Source organism: Myxine glutinosa, chromosome 7 (assembly GCF_964187855.1).
Source record: "Myxine glutinosa chromosome 7, kmMyxGlut1.1, whole genome shotgun sequence".
NCBI classification, from domain to species: domain Eukaryota; kingdom Metazoa; phylum Chordata; class Myxini; order Myxiniformes; family Myxinidae; genus Myxine; species Myxine glutinosa.
The window spans coordinates 34245457-34263927 of NC_136267.1; positions in this window are offsets into that span (position 1 = coordinate 34245457).

Sequence of the window (18471 nt, forward strand, 5' to 3'; positions counted from 1 at the left end):
GATGTACGCTGCGGGTAGTGAGGCACTTGAGGATTATACCCCAGCGCTTCTCCGTTCGTCTTCCAATTTTTATGGTGAAAGGACCGAAGCAGTCCACTCCAGTAGAGTAGAAGGCAGGCTTGTATAGTCGTAACCGAGCAGAAGGTAGATCAGCCATCCTTGGCACCTCTGGATTGGCACGCCATCTTCGGCACTCGTGGCATTGATGTTGGTGTCAACGAATAGCCTCTCAACCACGCAGAATCCCGTACTTGCTCCGTACTTCAGCAAGAATTCTCTCCGGACCACAGTGAAGCAGTTGGTCATCACATTCTTGAATGAGGAGCTTGGTTACTGGATGAGGAGGATCTAAAACAATAGGATGCACAGCATCTTGTGTAAGGACATCCGCATGGCGTAGTCTTCCTCCTACTCTGATGAGACCAAGGGTACGGTCATATTCTTTATTTTTCATATCATATTTGCTCCCCCAGCTCTCTCCGTGCTCTGTCCCCCAAATATTCCTACAGGTCGCACAAGATCTGCCAGCAACCCTCTGATGGTTAAACTGCCGAAATCTCGGCTCTCTGCTCACCTTCACTCTTTCATTCCTCTTTTCTCCCGCCTGTGGAACAAACTCCCACACTCCCTTCAATCCCTCTCCTCCCTCCAGGTCTTTAAAACAGCTGTTCACCACCATCTCTTATCTTCCCCCATCCATAACCTTGATCTTTTCTACCCCCACTAATTCACCCCAGATCCACCTTGTTTGAAATTCCAACTTATTTCCTGGAAATCCTGGCAGTGTCCATATGTTTATACCTCTCCCACCCCCCCCCCCCCCCTTCACATGCCTCCCCCCCTTCACATGCCTCCCCCCTTCACATGCCTCCCCCCCAAAGCCCTCTCCCTCCCACAGATCTCTCGATGTCTCCATGTCTCTCGGTCCCTGCTCTCAAATGTTGTGTTTGTGTCCTTCCCCCTCTCTCCCCATCTTGTCTACCGCTCCCGATGTTATTTGTTTTATGTGTCTGTTTGTCTTTCTGTGTGATTAATTTTCGCTCTTTCACGAGCCTCGATCTTGTATACAAAAAAAAATAAAAAAAAAAAAAAAAAAAAAATTTAGGTGAGAGAGATGCCAGTCGACCTCTGATGGGTAAATCCCTACCCGTGGCAAGTATCTGGACTTCGTCCGGAAAACTATTGTGCTGTGAGCGTTGAAGCAGAAGATTCTCTATCTCCCCATGCTGGTGAGCGCTTAAGGTAAGATAGTCTTGATCGTAGTCCACCCCGTTGGGACACTGCTGTGCAGCCACAACCATAGTGTTCCAAGTCTTGTACTGTGAAGGGTCAGGGAAGGCCTGAATGTCCACCGACATTGTTCCAGAGAAGGTTGACTTCCGGAGCTCAGTCACATCACTTTGCTCTAGTACGCTGACCGGTCCTTGTAGTGACCAGCCCAGGTTGGTACAAACTGCTACTGGAGCACCCATGGGGCCAAATCGCACAGGTTGCTTTGGTAAGATGAGGTGCGGATAGTCTGACCCGATCAATATTGTTGGTTGAGCCTTGTTAATCAAAGGGAGTGATATCCCAGCTAGGTGGGGGTGCCGTTTCTGAAGATCGGCCACTGGGTACGAATACTCAGATAAGCGCAGCATTGTGGCAGTGAATGCTGCATCTATCCCATACCTCTGGTTCGGGTTCTCGACCGATGATATCTGAAGCTTGACAGAAGCCCCGGTACACTGCAACTTATCTTCTCGCACTGTCTTGAGCAGTAATGCTTCAGGTTTACCCACCAGGTTCAGCCGCTCCGTTATTGAATTCAAAAGCATAGTCCTTTCTGAACTATCGTCTAGAATGGCATAGGTCTCTATGGACCCTTGTGGGCCACGAAGAAGCACCTTTACGACCTTTAACAGGACATCATGTGGACGGGAAGGCTTGTCAAGGTACACTGCAGATGGTGCAGAGCCTGTCATGAGGACGGTATCGCTGGATCTCTGCGCTGCATCATGTAGGATGGTTAGGTGCAACTCGTTGCAAGCAATGCATGGCTTCCGAAGTGTACAGCCATCAGCTGGGTGTGACCTACCGCACCTCCAGCAACAGTCATGTTCCCTTATCCACTTAATAATATGGTCTGTGGAAAGCTTCTTGAATTCCGCACAGGAACCGAGGTAATGATCACTGGTGTCACAATGAGGGCAATAAGGCTGGGTCTTGGTTGTTGAAGAAACATTACGCAATGGCTGTGGCCTCGTGCCAGCTATTGGTGACTCAGAGTTGTGAAACACTGAGGCCTGTGATTCTTTCTTCTTGAAAGATGAAGAATGCTGTTCCTTTCTCTCTAATCCCTGGCCCTCACATTTGTAGAGGACAGCAGCTTGGTTCGCTATACGTTTAGCTCGGGCCTTCGCCTGCAGCCAAGCTGCCAGATGGTGCAACGTGTAGGTCTGATTAGAATCTGCATTTAAAAGTCCTTGGTTAATGCAGTGCTCAATAAATCCATCACGATAGCTCGGAGGCAGTTTGCTAATTAGCCTTTCTACATGTGAGCCACATCGTAGTTCAGATCCATGCTCACCCTCGAGGGATTGTAACATACCCACAAGGGAGTGCACTGCGAGAGCAAATTCTTCAAAGGCTTCTGCATCTCCAGTCCTCACTGGTGCCATGTTCATGATGGCACCAATTTCGCTCTGTACGAGTTGCCTTGGCTGTCCATACTTGTCCCGCAGGGCCCGTAAGGCCACCGTGTATGGCTTTGGATCATGCACGTAGGCCTGAGCAAGTTTGTATGCACTTGGTAGCTTCAGGTGGGTTAAGAGTACTTGATATTTGTACTCCCCTGACAAGTAGGTGTGATTACTTATCAGGCGATCCAATGCAAGCTTGAGAAGGGCAAAGTCACTTTCTCTGCCACTGTGGAAATAAGGCAGACTCGGTTTTGGTACGCCAAACCACACCCATCATTCCTGTCTGACTTCTCCTACTTTCTGACCCAGCTATGTTCCCTCTCTCCCTCAATCCTCCTCCTCGGTGATTTCAATATCCACATGGACTCCACTGACTCCACAATAACCACTGACTTCACTGATTTACTCACCTGCTTTAACCTCACTTAACATGTCAACTTTCCTACCCATAACCGTGGTCACATTCTGGACCTTGTCTGCTCTACTGGATTAATTTTGCACCATCTCTCTGGCTCTGACCTCACCCTCTCTGACCACTTAGCCATCACTATGACCATCAACATCCCCACCCCAGCACCAAGGCATTATCGCACTATCAACTTCCGTAAGCTAAACGCTCTTTCACCTACCTCATTCTCATCCACCCTCTCTGAAAAAATGTCCACTTCTCCCTTCGTTGACCTCCACACCCCTTCTGACCTCACTGACTACTACAACCACACTCTCTCCTCCTGCCTTGACCAACTTGCGCCTATAAAAACCAAAACAGTTTCTTTCACCCATTCTGCTCCCTGGTTTACCCCTGAACTCCGCCTGATGAAAACTCGTGCTCGCCAACTTGAAAGACTCCGCAATAAAACAGGTCTCACAGTTCACTCCCAGGCCTACAAGGACCACATACAACACTATAAAGATGCCCTCTCCCGCGCCCGCTCCGCCTACTACTCTCAAATTATCCACTCTGGCTCCGGAAACCCAAAAGCACTCTTCTCTACAATAAACAAACTCCTCAGCCCCCTGAACACCACCACCCAGTCATTCACAATAGACAACTGCATCTCCTTCCTTTCATTCTTCCAACGCAAAATTGAAAACATCTACAACAGCTTGACCACCGCCGCACCCGCTACCCCTCAAACCACCTGCCCCCCCTTATCCTGCCATCCCCTGTCTCAATTCTCCCCAGTCTCCCCTACTGACCTCTCTGAACTCCTCATCGGAATGAAAACTGCCACCTGCACTCTTGACCCCATCCCCTCCAGCTTTGTCAAGGCCTCCCTTCCTGCTCTCTCTCCACTTATCATTGCAACAATAAACTCCTCCCTGTCTACAGGCATCGTCCCACCATCCCTCAAAATTGCTGCTGTTACCCCCATTCTGAAAAAACCTGGACTAAACCCTGACACCCTAAATAACTTCAGACCCATCTCCAACCTACCCTTTCTGTCAAAGGTTTTGGAACGCGCTGTAGCCACTCAACTCAAACGTCACCTCTCTGCCAATAACCTGTATGAAACATTCCAATCCGGATTCCGCTCCAACCACAGTACTGAAACTGCTCTCCTCAAAATCACCAACGACCTTCTCCTCTCCTCTGACGCTGGCAACCTCAACATTCTCATCCTCCTCGACCTCAGCGCCGCCTTTGACACCATCGATCACACCATCCTCCTCACCCGACTTGAAACCACCTTTAACATTACCGGCACTGCCCTCTCTTGGATTAAATCATACCTCTCTGACAGACGTCAATTCATCTCCATCAATAACTGCAAATCCCCCACTGCTCCCCTCCCCCAAGGTCTCCCCCAAGGTTCAGTTATTGGCCCCCTCCTCTTCATCCTTTACCTGTCCCCCCTCGGTCACTTAATCTGCCGTCATGGTCTCCAATTCCACTGCTTCGCCGATGACATCCAGCTTTTCATCTCCACCAAGTCCATCTCCACCGCCACCCACTCTATCCTGACAAACTGCATCACTGAAATAAAATCCTGGCTTCAAATCAACTTCCTCAAACTTAACTGTGATAAATCTGAAATAATCATCATTGGCCCAAAAACGCTCACCAAGTCCACCCATAACTTTGCCCTCAACATCGACGGTTTCCCAGTATCCACCTCCCCTCACATCCGGAATCTTGGCATCATCTTTGACCAAACCCTCTCCTTCGACAAATACACTAAACAGATCACAAAGACAGCCTTCTTTCACCTGAAAAACATCGCCCGTCTCCGTCCATCCCTCTCCTCCGTGGCTGCAGAAACCCTCATCCACGCCTTCATCACTTCCCGTCTGGACTACTGCAATAGCCTCCTTTATGGTTCACCCTCAACAATCACCAATAAACTCCAATACATTCAGAACTCCGCTGCCCGTCTACTCACCCATTCCCGGACCCGTGACCACATCACCCCCGTCCTTTACAAGCTTCACTGGCTCCCCATCTCCCAGAGAATCCAGTACAAAATCCTCCTCTTGACCTACAAAGCCCTCCATAACCTGGCCCCATCCTACCTGGCTGACCTCCTCTCCAGACACACTCCCACCCGCAACCTCCGCTCTGCTGGTACCAACCTCCTGACCCCCCCCCATCCGGACAAAATTTAGATCCTGGGGGGACAGGGCCTTCTCCATCGCTGCTCCCACCCTCTGGAGCTCGCTACCTCACACCATCAGAGACTCCTCCTCACTCACCACATTCAAAACATCACTCAAGACCCACCTGTTCAACACTGCATTCAACATTTAACCCACAGCATCTAACCCCTGACTATCTCCTCTCCTTCTCCCTCCTTTGTGCTTTGAATATTTCCCTATTGATTCTTCTTTTTTTGCAATTGTTTTTATGTTTTGCTATGCATTATGTTTTGCACTCTGTCAAAGCGTCTTTGGGCTTCCTGAAAAGCGCTATATAAAATAAATGCATTATTATTATTATAGGATGAAGCTATTAGTAGGTCCATGAGGTTGGGTGTTGCAGGCGTCTCAGATGGGTGAACTGGATGCCCATGTGGTAAAGTCGAGGGTGGTAGATAGGGTGCATGATGACATGGTAACATGTTAGGATGAAAATTTGAAGCTTGGAATGGAGCTGTGGTTGCGGATGAATATGCAGTTGGATGAGTTTGCTTCACCTTCTCTTTCGGTGATGGATTGTCATTGATGATTAATCGAGGAGTAGATGTGGATTGCAGGTCGGCAGTGATGGCAATTTCCGGCTCTGGCCGCAGTAGCGGCAGCTGCGTTGGCAATGGTTTGTTTGGTTGAACTGAGGGAGTACATGACGCTCCACCACCGTGCAGAATCGTATGCTGGGCGGTAACGGTTGGACGCCCGGTTGGAGAGGTGGGCGCTTCATCTCCTGCATTTAAGAACGACACTATCAACCGTGCTTCCTCCAGTTCTTATTCGGCCTTCCTCAGATGTCTCTGTCTTGTTAGCTGGACGGACAAGGTCTCGCGTTCCCTCAGAGCCTGGCGCTCCATCTCCTGAGCCTGGCGCTCCATCTCCTGAGCCTGGCACTCCATCTCCTGAGCCTGGCGCTCCATCTCCTGAGCCTGAAGGACTTCATCCTGCAGCTGCTGTCCACGTTTCTCAGCTCTCTCATCCTCCCCAACTTGACATGTCAGTTCCTCCAGTTCATACTGTTTTCGTTTTTCCATTAGAATAGCTGATTGTACACCACTGAGTTGGGATGTAATGGATGTACGGCTGTAGCTGGAACAATAGCTGCGTCGTGAGCTATGTGCACTGCATAGTGAGGCAGTCTTTGGTCGGTGGCTTCCTGACGAATGTCGTCGGGAAGAAGAACTCGGCCCACACTCCTGATTAAGGGAAGAACCACTCGTGTTTGAAGGTACGTAGTTAAGAACATAGTCTTTCAAACGTTCAGGGATACGTATATTCTTTTCCGGTCGGGAAGACGCCGTTAATTCATTGCCAATGCTGATGATGGCCGGATCCGGTAATTCGGTGGCTGATACAGGCGCGGGGCTGACGGCGGCCACCGAAACAGAGACAAATGGATTCGTGCCATGAGTCGTTAAAGGACTAACCGGGATAATGTCGCTGGTATTGTCTGCTGTTTGAGTACACTCCGCAGTCAGGGTAGCGGCGACATTCTCGTCCATGATTTCCTTGTCCAGCTGTTCGTTATCCGGCTCAAAGGACCATGAAAAGTAGGGTCTGAAATCCTACGGTAAAGGCTAGCTAGTACGGAGGATACTAGAGAACAGTGGATCCAGGAAAAGGGCCGTGATCAAACGGTTCGGACAGGACGAGACACTAAACTCCCTTTCAGCACAACATTTAATAAAACAAGGCAAAGATGGCGGCAATCAACTCGCTCACATCACTGAACTATAACACTACGTGGAACGGACAGTCTGCGAACACACACACAAAAGGCCCATAGGCAGTGAGTTTTACATGAAGCCACGGGATCGCAATGCATTATGGGATTTAGTCACGCAAAAAGCGTATTGCTTTTGTATCGCTGTGATTGAACGACGTACACATCTTGCAAGATTTATATAGAGATTTCTTTCATAATTGCACATTTGTTCTTAGTTGTTTCACTTCGGTGACATGATACTAGAGTAAAACAGAATGCCATCCTGTTCTGCAATCAACTGCACGAATCGAGATGTTCGTGAAAATCGCGAGAAAGGGTTGACATTTCACAGGTAAGGAAACGCCAATTTTTTTCCATTTTTTTCCCTTGTCACCCTTTTGTCACTTACATGTAATCACTTTTTTTTTCAGGTTTCCACGATGCAACCCAGATCGGTTGAGGCAATGGCTGATAAACATGCGGAGGGACAGATGGATGCCAACAGCCAGGTCTGTGCTATGCTCCAAGCACTTCACAGCACAAAGCTACGGAATGAAAACCTGATTTCCACCAATTGCGCGGACTTGCTTGATGGCACCATTGATGGCATACCTAAAGATTTGATGACAAGAATCGTTGAATGCAAAAAGGGAAAGGGATCATCTGCTTATCCTGAGGAGCTGAAGTCCTTTGCACTCACACTACAATTCTACTCGGCAAAGGCTTATGAATATGTCAGAAAAACTTTTGACTTGAGCATACCCCACCCACGCCAACTTCGGAGATGGTACAGTAGGATTGATGGTGATCCAGGTTTCACGAAACAGGCATTCTCCTCACTAGCAGGAAAAGTGACCAGAAACAGAGAAACTGGAAAGGAGACTATCATCGCCTTGATGTTGGACGAGATGTCTATTCACAAGCATGTGGAATTTGCTGAAGGCAAATATCATGGCTATGTAGATGTTGGAAATGGTGCAACAGATGATGCCACCCCATTAGCTAAAGATGCCCTTGTTCTCATGGCAGTCTCAGTGAATGAATCTTGGAAAATACCATTAGCATATTTCCTCATAGATGGAATGACGGGAGCAGAAAGGGCAAATTTGGTTCTGGAATGTCTGTTGCGACTGAATAACATTGGTGTACGTGCTGTGTCATTAACGTGCGATGGGCCATCCTGCCATATTGCAATGATGAAGGTACTAGGAGCAAACGTGAACATCAATGGAATGGATCCTTCATTTCCACACCCAGCTGACCCTTCCGTGCGCGTATATGTGATACTTGACGTCTGCCATATGCTGAAACTACTTCGCAATTCATTTGCAGATGGTGGGATTTTTAGAACGCAGGATGGTCAAAGTGTGAAATGGACATACATTGAAGAGCTTCACAAACTTCAAGGATCTGAAGGACTCCGACTTGGGAACAAGGTAAAAAATGCCCACATTCAGTGGAGAACGCAGAAAATGAAAGTGAACCTGGCAGCACAAATATTCAGTGCCAGTGTTGCTGATGCTCTGCAATATTGCGAAGAAAAACTTCAACTTCCACAATTCCAGGGCTGCAGTGCAACTATAGAGTTTCTTCGGCATGTTGATTCAGCCTTCGATGCTTTAAACAGCAGAAATCCGTTTGGAAGGGGGCTGAAAGCACCATTGAAAGGGGACAACCATGCATCCATTCAACAACGATTGCATGATGCTGAAGTCTTCCTTCTCGGTCTCAAAGATGGATCTGGTAGGAAAATGTGTGAAGGACCAAGAAAGACTGGTTTTGTTGGCTTCGTTGTTAGCATCAGAAGCATTTTAAACATGTATCAAGAACTTGTCGCACCAACCGATGCCCCACTCAAATACCTACTAACGTATAAATTCTCTCAGGATCACATTGAATTGTTCTTTTCCGCCCTCAGAGCACGTGGAGGATTCAACAACAACCCCACTGCAAGACAGTTCAAAGCTGCATACAAACGCCTGTTGATGAGACATCACATAAAAAATGGCACTGGGAACTGTATTCTTCGTGATGACACAGCCATTCTTCACACTGAGAGCGTCAATGATGTCACAACTATGAACATTACTCGAAAGTATGATCTCATTCCCAGACAACCCAGCAAGACAGATCATGACTACAGTGACATGCCACATATTGAGCCCTTATCAGAATATAAGGATGCGGCTGTCAACTACATCAGTGGATACATTGTGAAATCTCTTAGGCTGCATATGGACTGTATGGAATGTGCCAATGCAATGTCATCTTCTGATGGCAATGCTCATGACTTTGTCACCATGAAAGATCGCGGGAGGCTGCAGAGGCCATCAGCTAGCGTAGTATCTGTATGTAGAGAAACAGAGAAATGTTTCCAGCGACTTCTAAGAATAACTCAAGGAAAGCTTCCTCAAGGCCGTGGAGTGACATCTGCTATCTCTTCCTCAGTTCTGGAGAACACAAGCCACATGAACTTATTTCCTCAGTTGCACCGTCACCAGTTTGATACTACAATTGACAACAACCACATTCACAGCCTGATCAAGAAAATTGCATCACGGTATGGACAGATCAAGCTCTACCACTTAGGAAGGGTAAAAACAGATGCTGCTACCGGGCCCAAAGTAAGGAAGCTCCTAGCCAAAACAATTTTGTTTCGTCATCAGTAGACATGGACTTTATATTATGTAGAAAATGATAATAAATTGGATTTTTTTTTTTATTAGCATACAACATCCAGATATTTCAAAGACATGTATGATCTTAATGATAGTGAAAATTATTGTCACTGGTAATTTTTTTAATAGTATGAAGCTTTGACACTTGACTGTGTACAGTAATTTGCCTTGTTATTTGTATAACTACAGTTGAAAGTTCTTGCCTCACTCTCATCAGCTCATTTCTGAAATGCAACATATTTGTTACTGTATACACTGTACAGAAAATGTTCATGTACCTATCATGGACATTTATGCATGTTTACTCACTATTATATCTATGTATGTGTACATGTATGAAGTATATGATGCAATTTAAGCGCTTTGTTGTGCTACACTTCCTTTAATTTTTTTTGACATGTTTATTGTAATTTGCTTTGTGTGTGAATTATGGACAGTATGCCACAAAATTACCTAAACTCGACCTTGATAGCCATGTTTTGCCTTGTATTTTGTGCAAGTACAGTGTACATTACAGTATTAGTCATGTGTGTAACATTGATAATCATGGATTCAATATTTTTAGTACGTTCTTGCGATGAAAATAATGGCAAAATTTATCTTGGAAAACTTACACCTACCCACAAAGGCTATGGGGGCATTCATTTTTCTGGGTGCATACGATAGGGGGCGCCATACATGTCGGTGGCTTCAGCGGATCACGGGCACCGTCCGTTCCACGTAGTGTTATAGTTCAGTGGCTCACATGAGCCATCAGCAAGAAGCCGGAAGTCTCCTCCCTTTCCGGTGCAAATTAAGAGAAAAAAGTAAGAATTACAGGCTCGCACTACACCAACATGGCATCAACATATTGCAAGAAAACATTCATAAGCAAAGCAGGAAACGTTCACGTATATCGTACGCATAATATCAGAGACTTTCTAACATTCACCTTCAGACCTTTTGTCTCCATACATTCCTTCCACTTGTTCATCTTCTGCTTCAGTCCATCCATACTTTCTGCAATCAACACCAGATCATCTGCATACAACAATTCCCACAGTAAACCCTCCTTTACGTTCCGAGCCAGCACCTCCATCACAGATACAAATAGTAGTGGACTTAGTACCGACCCCTGATGCACTCCCACCTTCACCTCAAACTCACCACTGTTCCCGTCCTTCGTCCTTCACAGTCCACGTGAACCATTTTGAAAGAATTGCATCGCATGGAGGAAACAACAGCCAAAGAAGACAGCGACCCAGAATATGAGCACGGGGCTAATGCCGTGTTAATTCGTAGTCGGGGTTAAGGATACTTTCCCCTGTTCGCAATACCCTCTGTGGCTATCCCTAACACTTATAACATCAGCCGGGCAAGCTATTCATGCTCCAATGGACACGATAGCAAAAAGACCTGCCTAGAAGAGGCGGAGCTACAATGGTTTTATGGGCGGGTGGGTGGGGGGGAAGGCTTGGACAGGGTCGGCAGGCCACGTCCCCCCACCCCTCCAGAGTGATGTGGCCCGATGAGGTGGGCGAAGTGTGAAGAAGAAGCTTCGAGATTCTGGCTTTGGCAGTGTGACTGTGAGGAGGCCCGTTGTCTCGGGTGTGCTGGTATGCTGCAGGATGTGGTCGTGCTTCCTTTCGCAAAGAACAAGATTTTAAAAAAATATCTCTCGTGAACGAGTGTGAAGTGGTGGACAGAGGAGAAAAGAACGAGGGCTGTGCTCCCTGATCGCCTCGATCCCGGGTGCCATCGGCTTTTGGTTTTGCCGCCACCTTTCTAGGCTTCCCACCTGTGTGGCTTCGGGCTCCAACAACTGCCGACTTAGCATGGGATCCATTTTGGGCCAGTTGAGTGCAGGAGTGTGAACTTTACTTTCTTACCTTACCCTGTGTGTGTTTTTGTGTCTGTATGGAGGATCCTCCCTTATCATTTTTACCTCGGCATTTATTTTCTTTATTTTCATTCCGTGCCTTATTTTATTGAAAATAATTATTGTTACATTTTTTGTTGTATTATTCTTGATTGGGTTTCAAAATAAACCCGTGCGTTCACGAGAATAAACGCTTCGTGGTTCTTCAGTCCCGCGGGTCAATAACCGCCAAAATTGTAAATCACCTCGGGAGTTAAAGCTGGTTCGGCTCATCCATCCAAGGCTTGGTGGTAACCCAGCTGTGGACAGGACAGTATTTTTCGTGGTAATGAGTGGAAATATTGGTACGAACATGGTTTAAAAGACCGCTCAAGGGAACCCCCGAAAAGTTTGATGACAGGTTGTCTCTTGTTCCAACCAAACCAAAAGAGACTTGTTCCACACAAGTTTTGTTTTAAATTATAACTGTAACTTGAAAAAAGTCTTATAAATTGTTATAAATTGTTCTAAAGCACGTAATGTCATACAGTGTATGTGAAGAAATATTAACAAACGTTTTATCAAAAAATATGAAACAACTGAAGTTCTCCGTCTCTGTTATGATTAGCACATGAAGTGGTTAAAGACAAAAACAAACTTTTACTTTGACATGTACATATGTGCAACGATTCTTCTATAATGTGAGAACTTTAAGCGACATTTTCCCGACCTATTTCCCGACGAAATGCTCCTACACATCACACGGTCCATGCTATTCCTAACTCAAACCTACCTTACCTACCTCCATAAACATAACAATACATTTATACTCCATGCATATTCCTATTCGTTGGAGAAATACATTTTTAATGCTGAAGGAACTTGTGAACAGGAGTAAATACAACTTTACATGTACACATAATCCTGTACCGCACTCTTTACTTGTCATTCTACTATAATGTGAGAAGTGTCTGTTTCATTGCACGTTTCTTTATTTGACGTTTATGCATTCCTAAACCGCTGGATAGAATGAGGTGAAAGCTTGTGATTGTTTCTATCCATGTCTTGACTCAATTAGTCATGCTAGAACCTTACAAGAACCGTCAAAACAATTGAACATTTTACATTGTTCATTTAAAAAAGAAAAGATCTGCCAGCAAGCTTGTGGCTCGTGCACAGAACAACATACTGTATTTACAAACCAAGTGCAATCCTAAGTACAATATCAACATACAAAATAAGTGAAATCATAATTACATCAACATAAAAAATAAGTGAAATCCTAATTACATCAACATACAGTATCGACAGCCCAAGTGAAAATCCTAACATTTGAAGTTAGTCATAACTTTTATACTTGCTGAAACTGGGAGGAGAAAGTGGAGAGGGAGGAGCGAAGATGGGATTGGTCGCATGAAGAAAAGGGGAGGAGAGCAGTAGGATTGGTTAAGCAAAGTGTAGGTGGGAGGGATGAGGGAAGTGGGGATTGGTCGAATGAAATATTGGGGTGGGAGGGAGCAAAGATTGAGGGATACAATGTGATTGGTCGAGTGAATGCTGCGATGGGTGGACTTCCCGCCGAGTAGGTCCACATATCAAATCTTTTAATGAGGCACATCTGTTTCCCATTGTCTTCTGCTAGACTTTTCGGAGCAATCATCCTTTTAAAGTTCTTGAAGACCATTAATTTTTGAAGGTCATTCATTGACTATCTTCAAAAAAAACTTTATTTCAAAGTACCATATCTTTAACTATATTAGCCTTAGTCATAAATAAATAATTACAGTGCCTTTATTATTAAAATTATACCAAATTATTTACCATTCTGTGGTTTTATCCATAATTCATTTATCCTTAACATCATTGTTTCCACAGGACCTGAGTATTCTGCCAGTTGATGAGAGGGTGAAAAACGTGAAAAATGGCACGTGAAACGTGAAAGCTGAATGCCTCAACTCTGTGTTTGCCTCTAAATCTTGTGTCCCAAACCCATCACTCTGTACCCACCGTACCCAGTCGTACCCAGCTGCTCCTGGACTCTGTGTCCTTTCCTCCTGACAAGGTGCAAAAGTTTCTGTCAACCCTCGACTCTGATTCTGCAACTGGACCTGACGGCATCAGCCCACGGGTCCTAAAATCCTGTTCTTCCGCTTTACAGAAAAAAGGTGCAAAAACAGATCCTAGCAACAACAGACCAATCAGCCTTCTCCCAAATTATCAGCAAAGTCATGGAATCCATCATTGCTTCATATATGAAATCTTTCCTCTTCTCCATTGGCTTGATCTCTGATCATCAATTTGGTTTCTGACCAGGTCACTCTACTCTGGACATGCTGCTTCTGCTGTCTCAACAATGGATGGAGGTCCTCAATGCCAAACAGGAAATTAGAGCTGTCTCCTTCGACATATCATGTGCCTTCGATACGGTCTGACACCCCGCTCTGCTCACCAAACTCTCCTCCTTTGGTATCTGTGGAAATCTCCACGCATGGCTGGCGGACTTCCTCTCTAGTCGTAGTCAACGCATGGCCCTGAATGGGTTTCTCTCATCTCCTCTTCCTGTTCAGGCTGGAGTTCCCCAAGGCAGTGTTCTGGGCCCCGTGCTTTTTCTGGTCTTCATCAATGATCTCTCCGACTCTCTTGGAAATCCTCTCTATCTCTTTGCTGATGACTCCACTCTCTGCCGCTCCATTCCTCATCCCTCAGATCGGCAGTCTGCAGCCTCCTCACTCTCTGCAGACCTAGACAAAATCAGACTGGGCAAACAAGTGGAACATGTCTTTGAATCCTGACAAATCTCACACTCTTACGATGTCTCTCCGAAAAGACCGACTGGACAACCCTCCCATCCACTTTCTGAATCAGGATGCACCATAGGAATCAAACGGCATAGGAATCAAAATGGCGGTGTGTGGAGTCAGCCGTCGCACTGCCGAAATGACATCACATCACCCCTGTCACGTGACCAGATCCTCAACTCTGATTGGTGTACGTTTGAGGGGGCATACATTCATACATACATACATACATACATACGGACAGACAAACACTGTTATAGATGGCTTTGCCCGATGGGCTACGCAGTAAAAAACTTTTAATAAGACTATGCAATAACAACACAGACAAGCACATGTCATTGCCACGCACGATAGGAGGGGTTCTAATTGGAATACTCTGCACTTTGCACTTCACTCACCTTTCTGACAATCGTGAGACGGGGATGTAGGTTCGACATGCCACCAGGAGGTAGCGATGAACAACTTGTAGTGAACTGCAGCAAGGCCTCGCGTTCGTGCGGGGCCATCTTGCAAAGCACATTCACAAAGCGCAAAAAGCCCGGACTGTGGGAACGCACGCATACAATGTCATGTGCTCCAATGGTTATTGGGTAAACACAAATCCTATTAAGCTACTGCAAAACCCACAAATGAATTGTGCAGATTTCGTTCCTCTGCTGTGGTCAACACTTGAAGTTCAATGGAAGAGATTTCTGTTGGTTTGGGAGCACAATCCATCAAATTTGCATTGAGATCACAGTAGCTTTACCATCTCTTCCCATCAGAAGGTCAAAGCAAACAGCCATCATTCACCAAATGATTTAGAAGCTGAACATGAGCAAGCTTTATTAAAAACATGTTTGAGGTGATAAGAAACGTCTGCATTCATGCCAAATTGCAGGAATTGCAATGGGACAGCTGAGAAACAGTAACTGTTAGTAGCCACGTTAGTAGCCACGAAACCCAGGGCCGCAAAAATATAGACAGTTCTGAAGATGTTAATTACATAGGCCAAGGGATTGACCGGCTCTGAAATGACTGGTAACCATGGTGACAATATTTGAAAAATGACGGAATAACAGGATACCACAATAATTATAATGGGAACTAGAACGCCACTAAGTAGAGCGCATACTCCCGCTGTGGGTTTAGTTGGAATAATACGTTTTGTTTAACATCCCTTCTCCCCAAAACAATAAATGAAAAAGAAAGTAGGCCCTAACTGTCAGAGAATTTATTTTGATATATCTCGGAATTGGAGGAGAAAAACATCATTTAAGAATAAGAATAAAAGATTTAATGCAGTAAAACAGAAAAATCTTTCCCAAAAAAATTCCTTGATCCGGAATAATATCCTGAGCTTCACCAAAAACTAATGATCAATTCTTCCTTATCCCAAGGGCAATCATCTCACCAACTTTCATCCAAATCCGTTCAGAACTTTTCCAGATATCTTGTTCACAAACACACGAACACATGAACATACGAACACACACACGGACTCCCTTGCGGGAGTAATAAACCTGAAAATCGCAGAGCCAGAACGAGAATTATTTATTTGGTCTGGGAAGCCCATGCGAGGTTTCTTCTTCTTCAGCCTCTCACAACCCTGGGTGAATATACGATCTTTTAAAAAAAAGTTCGAATTTTGCCAAATCTGTTTTATTCGTTTGTTAATATACCTCAGCCATTGACAAATCTGGAATTATAATTTTATTTGAGGTTCAAATTATCCCGGGAGATTGTGTCAAACGATGCCTGCAAGTCTGTACATGTGATAAATAATTAATCCGCCACGGTCGAAGACTCTTCTTCTTCACACAATAACAACTTCTAGCTTCCAGACCATACATCCAATGATCTTCAAATTTTGCACACTTGTTACTCTTCATGACTTCTACTACAGTATGAAGTTTCACAGCGATCAATGATCGTTTGCAATGCAATCAATGAACCGTTTCACGGTTCAAGAGATATAAATGTTTTTATTATTTGCGTTTAATTAACGATGTCTGCCAAACCACGTGACCTATCGCAAATTCCAAAAGGACATTTTAGTAGACTGATATGCTGAACAGATCTGTGAAGTTTCCCCTCGATTGGATCACAAATGAGGGAGGAGCTAGGTTTTAAATGTTTGTGCTTAAAAACGTTATATAACTCTGAAACCATGTGATGCATGACGTCATGCTCGTTGACTTTTTTTTTCGTCATGGGTATGCGATTCTGCCTGCAAAGTTTGGCCTCGATCTGTTCAGGCGTTTTGGAGAAAATTGGATTTTAGTGTTTTTCACTCAAAACAATATGGCGGCCGAACCACATGGCCTGTGACGTCATAATTACCATAAAAATATTGTACAGACCGAGTCCCTCCTATGGTGAAAATTTGCTCTCAATCGCTCCAATTATTGCAGAGAAAATGGTTTTTAAAGGAAAACAGAAAAAAAAATTCCCGAAAAAATTCCCAAAGAAAATTCCTGGATCCGGAATAACATCCTGAGCTTCACCAAAAACTAATCAATTCTTCCTTATCCCAAGGGAAATCATCCCACCAACTTTCATCCAAATCCGTTCAGAACTTTTCCAGATATCTTGTTCACAAACACACAAACACAGACACGCACACACACACACGGACGGACACCATCGGATGCATTACTTCCTGGCGGGCGTAAATATATGGAAACAAATGAAGAGGGCTCATCATCAATGGGTTAACGAACATACTCGAAATTAAATTCCATTTCAATTCGACTATTAGAAGCGACAGCCATCAGAACCCTTAATTATGAAGTCACCAATGGGCGTGACTGCATGAGTGTGTGACGTCACAGAGCGACAGTTATTTATCGCATTTGAAACATTGCTTCAAGATGGTGAGGACGTGTTTCTTCCTCGTTGCCTTGCTTTTCTGTTTCACACTCTACTTCAACCTCGGTTACCTGCAAGTACTTCAACAGGTGAGCTTTAAACGAGTGGGAAGATTTACGTGTACGTTTTAACGTGTTTAGAAGTGTGGTTTGAGAATCGAAGCTTCCAAGTGGATGGTGACATGCACAGCTAGCTGCTCGTTCCCACCTCGCTGGAGCTGAGTTTTCTGAACCGAATGGTCCTGTTTGTGTGTGTGTGTGTGTCAATGTGTGTGACGTTGGTTGTTATCTCCACATGCGGGTTTCAGAGGTTGAACGGATTCCTGCCAGGTCTCGATATATCCACCTTTGTGTGTGTGTGTGCCATGTTTTTTGTGGAGTTTTACTTGAGCGTTCTGATGTGGAATGTGATACAACAGAATGATCGTTATGACCTCCTGAGTTGATTAGGCTTTCAATGTTTTTAACACACATCATGTTCAGGTGTATAGAGAGCAGCTTAATAGGTCCTTCCATGGCATGTCATTCAAAATAAACAACAAAAAGAATCATAACATTGTAACAAAGTATATAATAATTAATACTAATAATATTAACAACAATAATAAGAGTAACATCATTTGGCAATAATAATAACGAACGTACAATCCTCCCAGCCCTGCCAAAGCTCATGATTCGTAAAATTTAGCAGAAATGCGTACATAATATATAGACAGTCCTGAAGACATTCATTACATCGGCAGAGGGATAGACCGGCTCTGAAATGACTGGTAACCATGGTGACAATAATTTTAAAATGACGGAATAACACGATAACACAATAATTATAATGGAAAATATACGGAAACAAATGACGAGCACTCATCATCAATGGGTTAACGAACATACTCGACATTAAATTCCATTTTTTTTTTGGTTTGTTTTTGTATACAGAGTCGAGGCTCGTGAAAGAGCTAACATTTATCAAACAAACAAACAAGCAAACAAAGTATATAAAAAGGGGAGCGGTCGACAAGATGGGGAGAGAAGGGGAGGAGGCACACAAACACAACATTTGAGAGCAGGGACATCGGGAGATGTGTGGGAGGGAGAGGGATTGGGGGGAGGCAGGATAGGTATAAAACGAAAGGACACCAAGAACTTCCAGGAAAGAAGTTGGTATTTCAAAAAAGTGGATTTGGGGTGAAATTCGACTTCAATTCGACTATTAGAACCGACAGCCAACAGAATCCTTCATTGTGAAGTCATCAATGGGCGTGACTGCATGAGTGTGTGACGTCACAGAGCGACAGTTA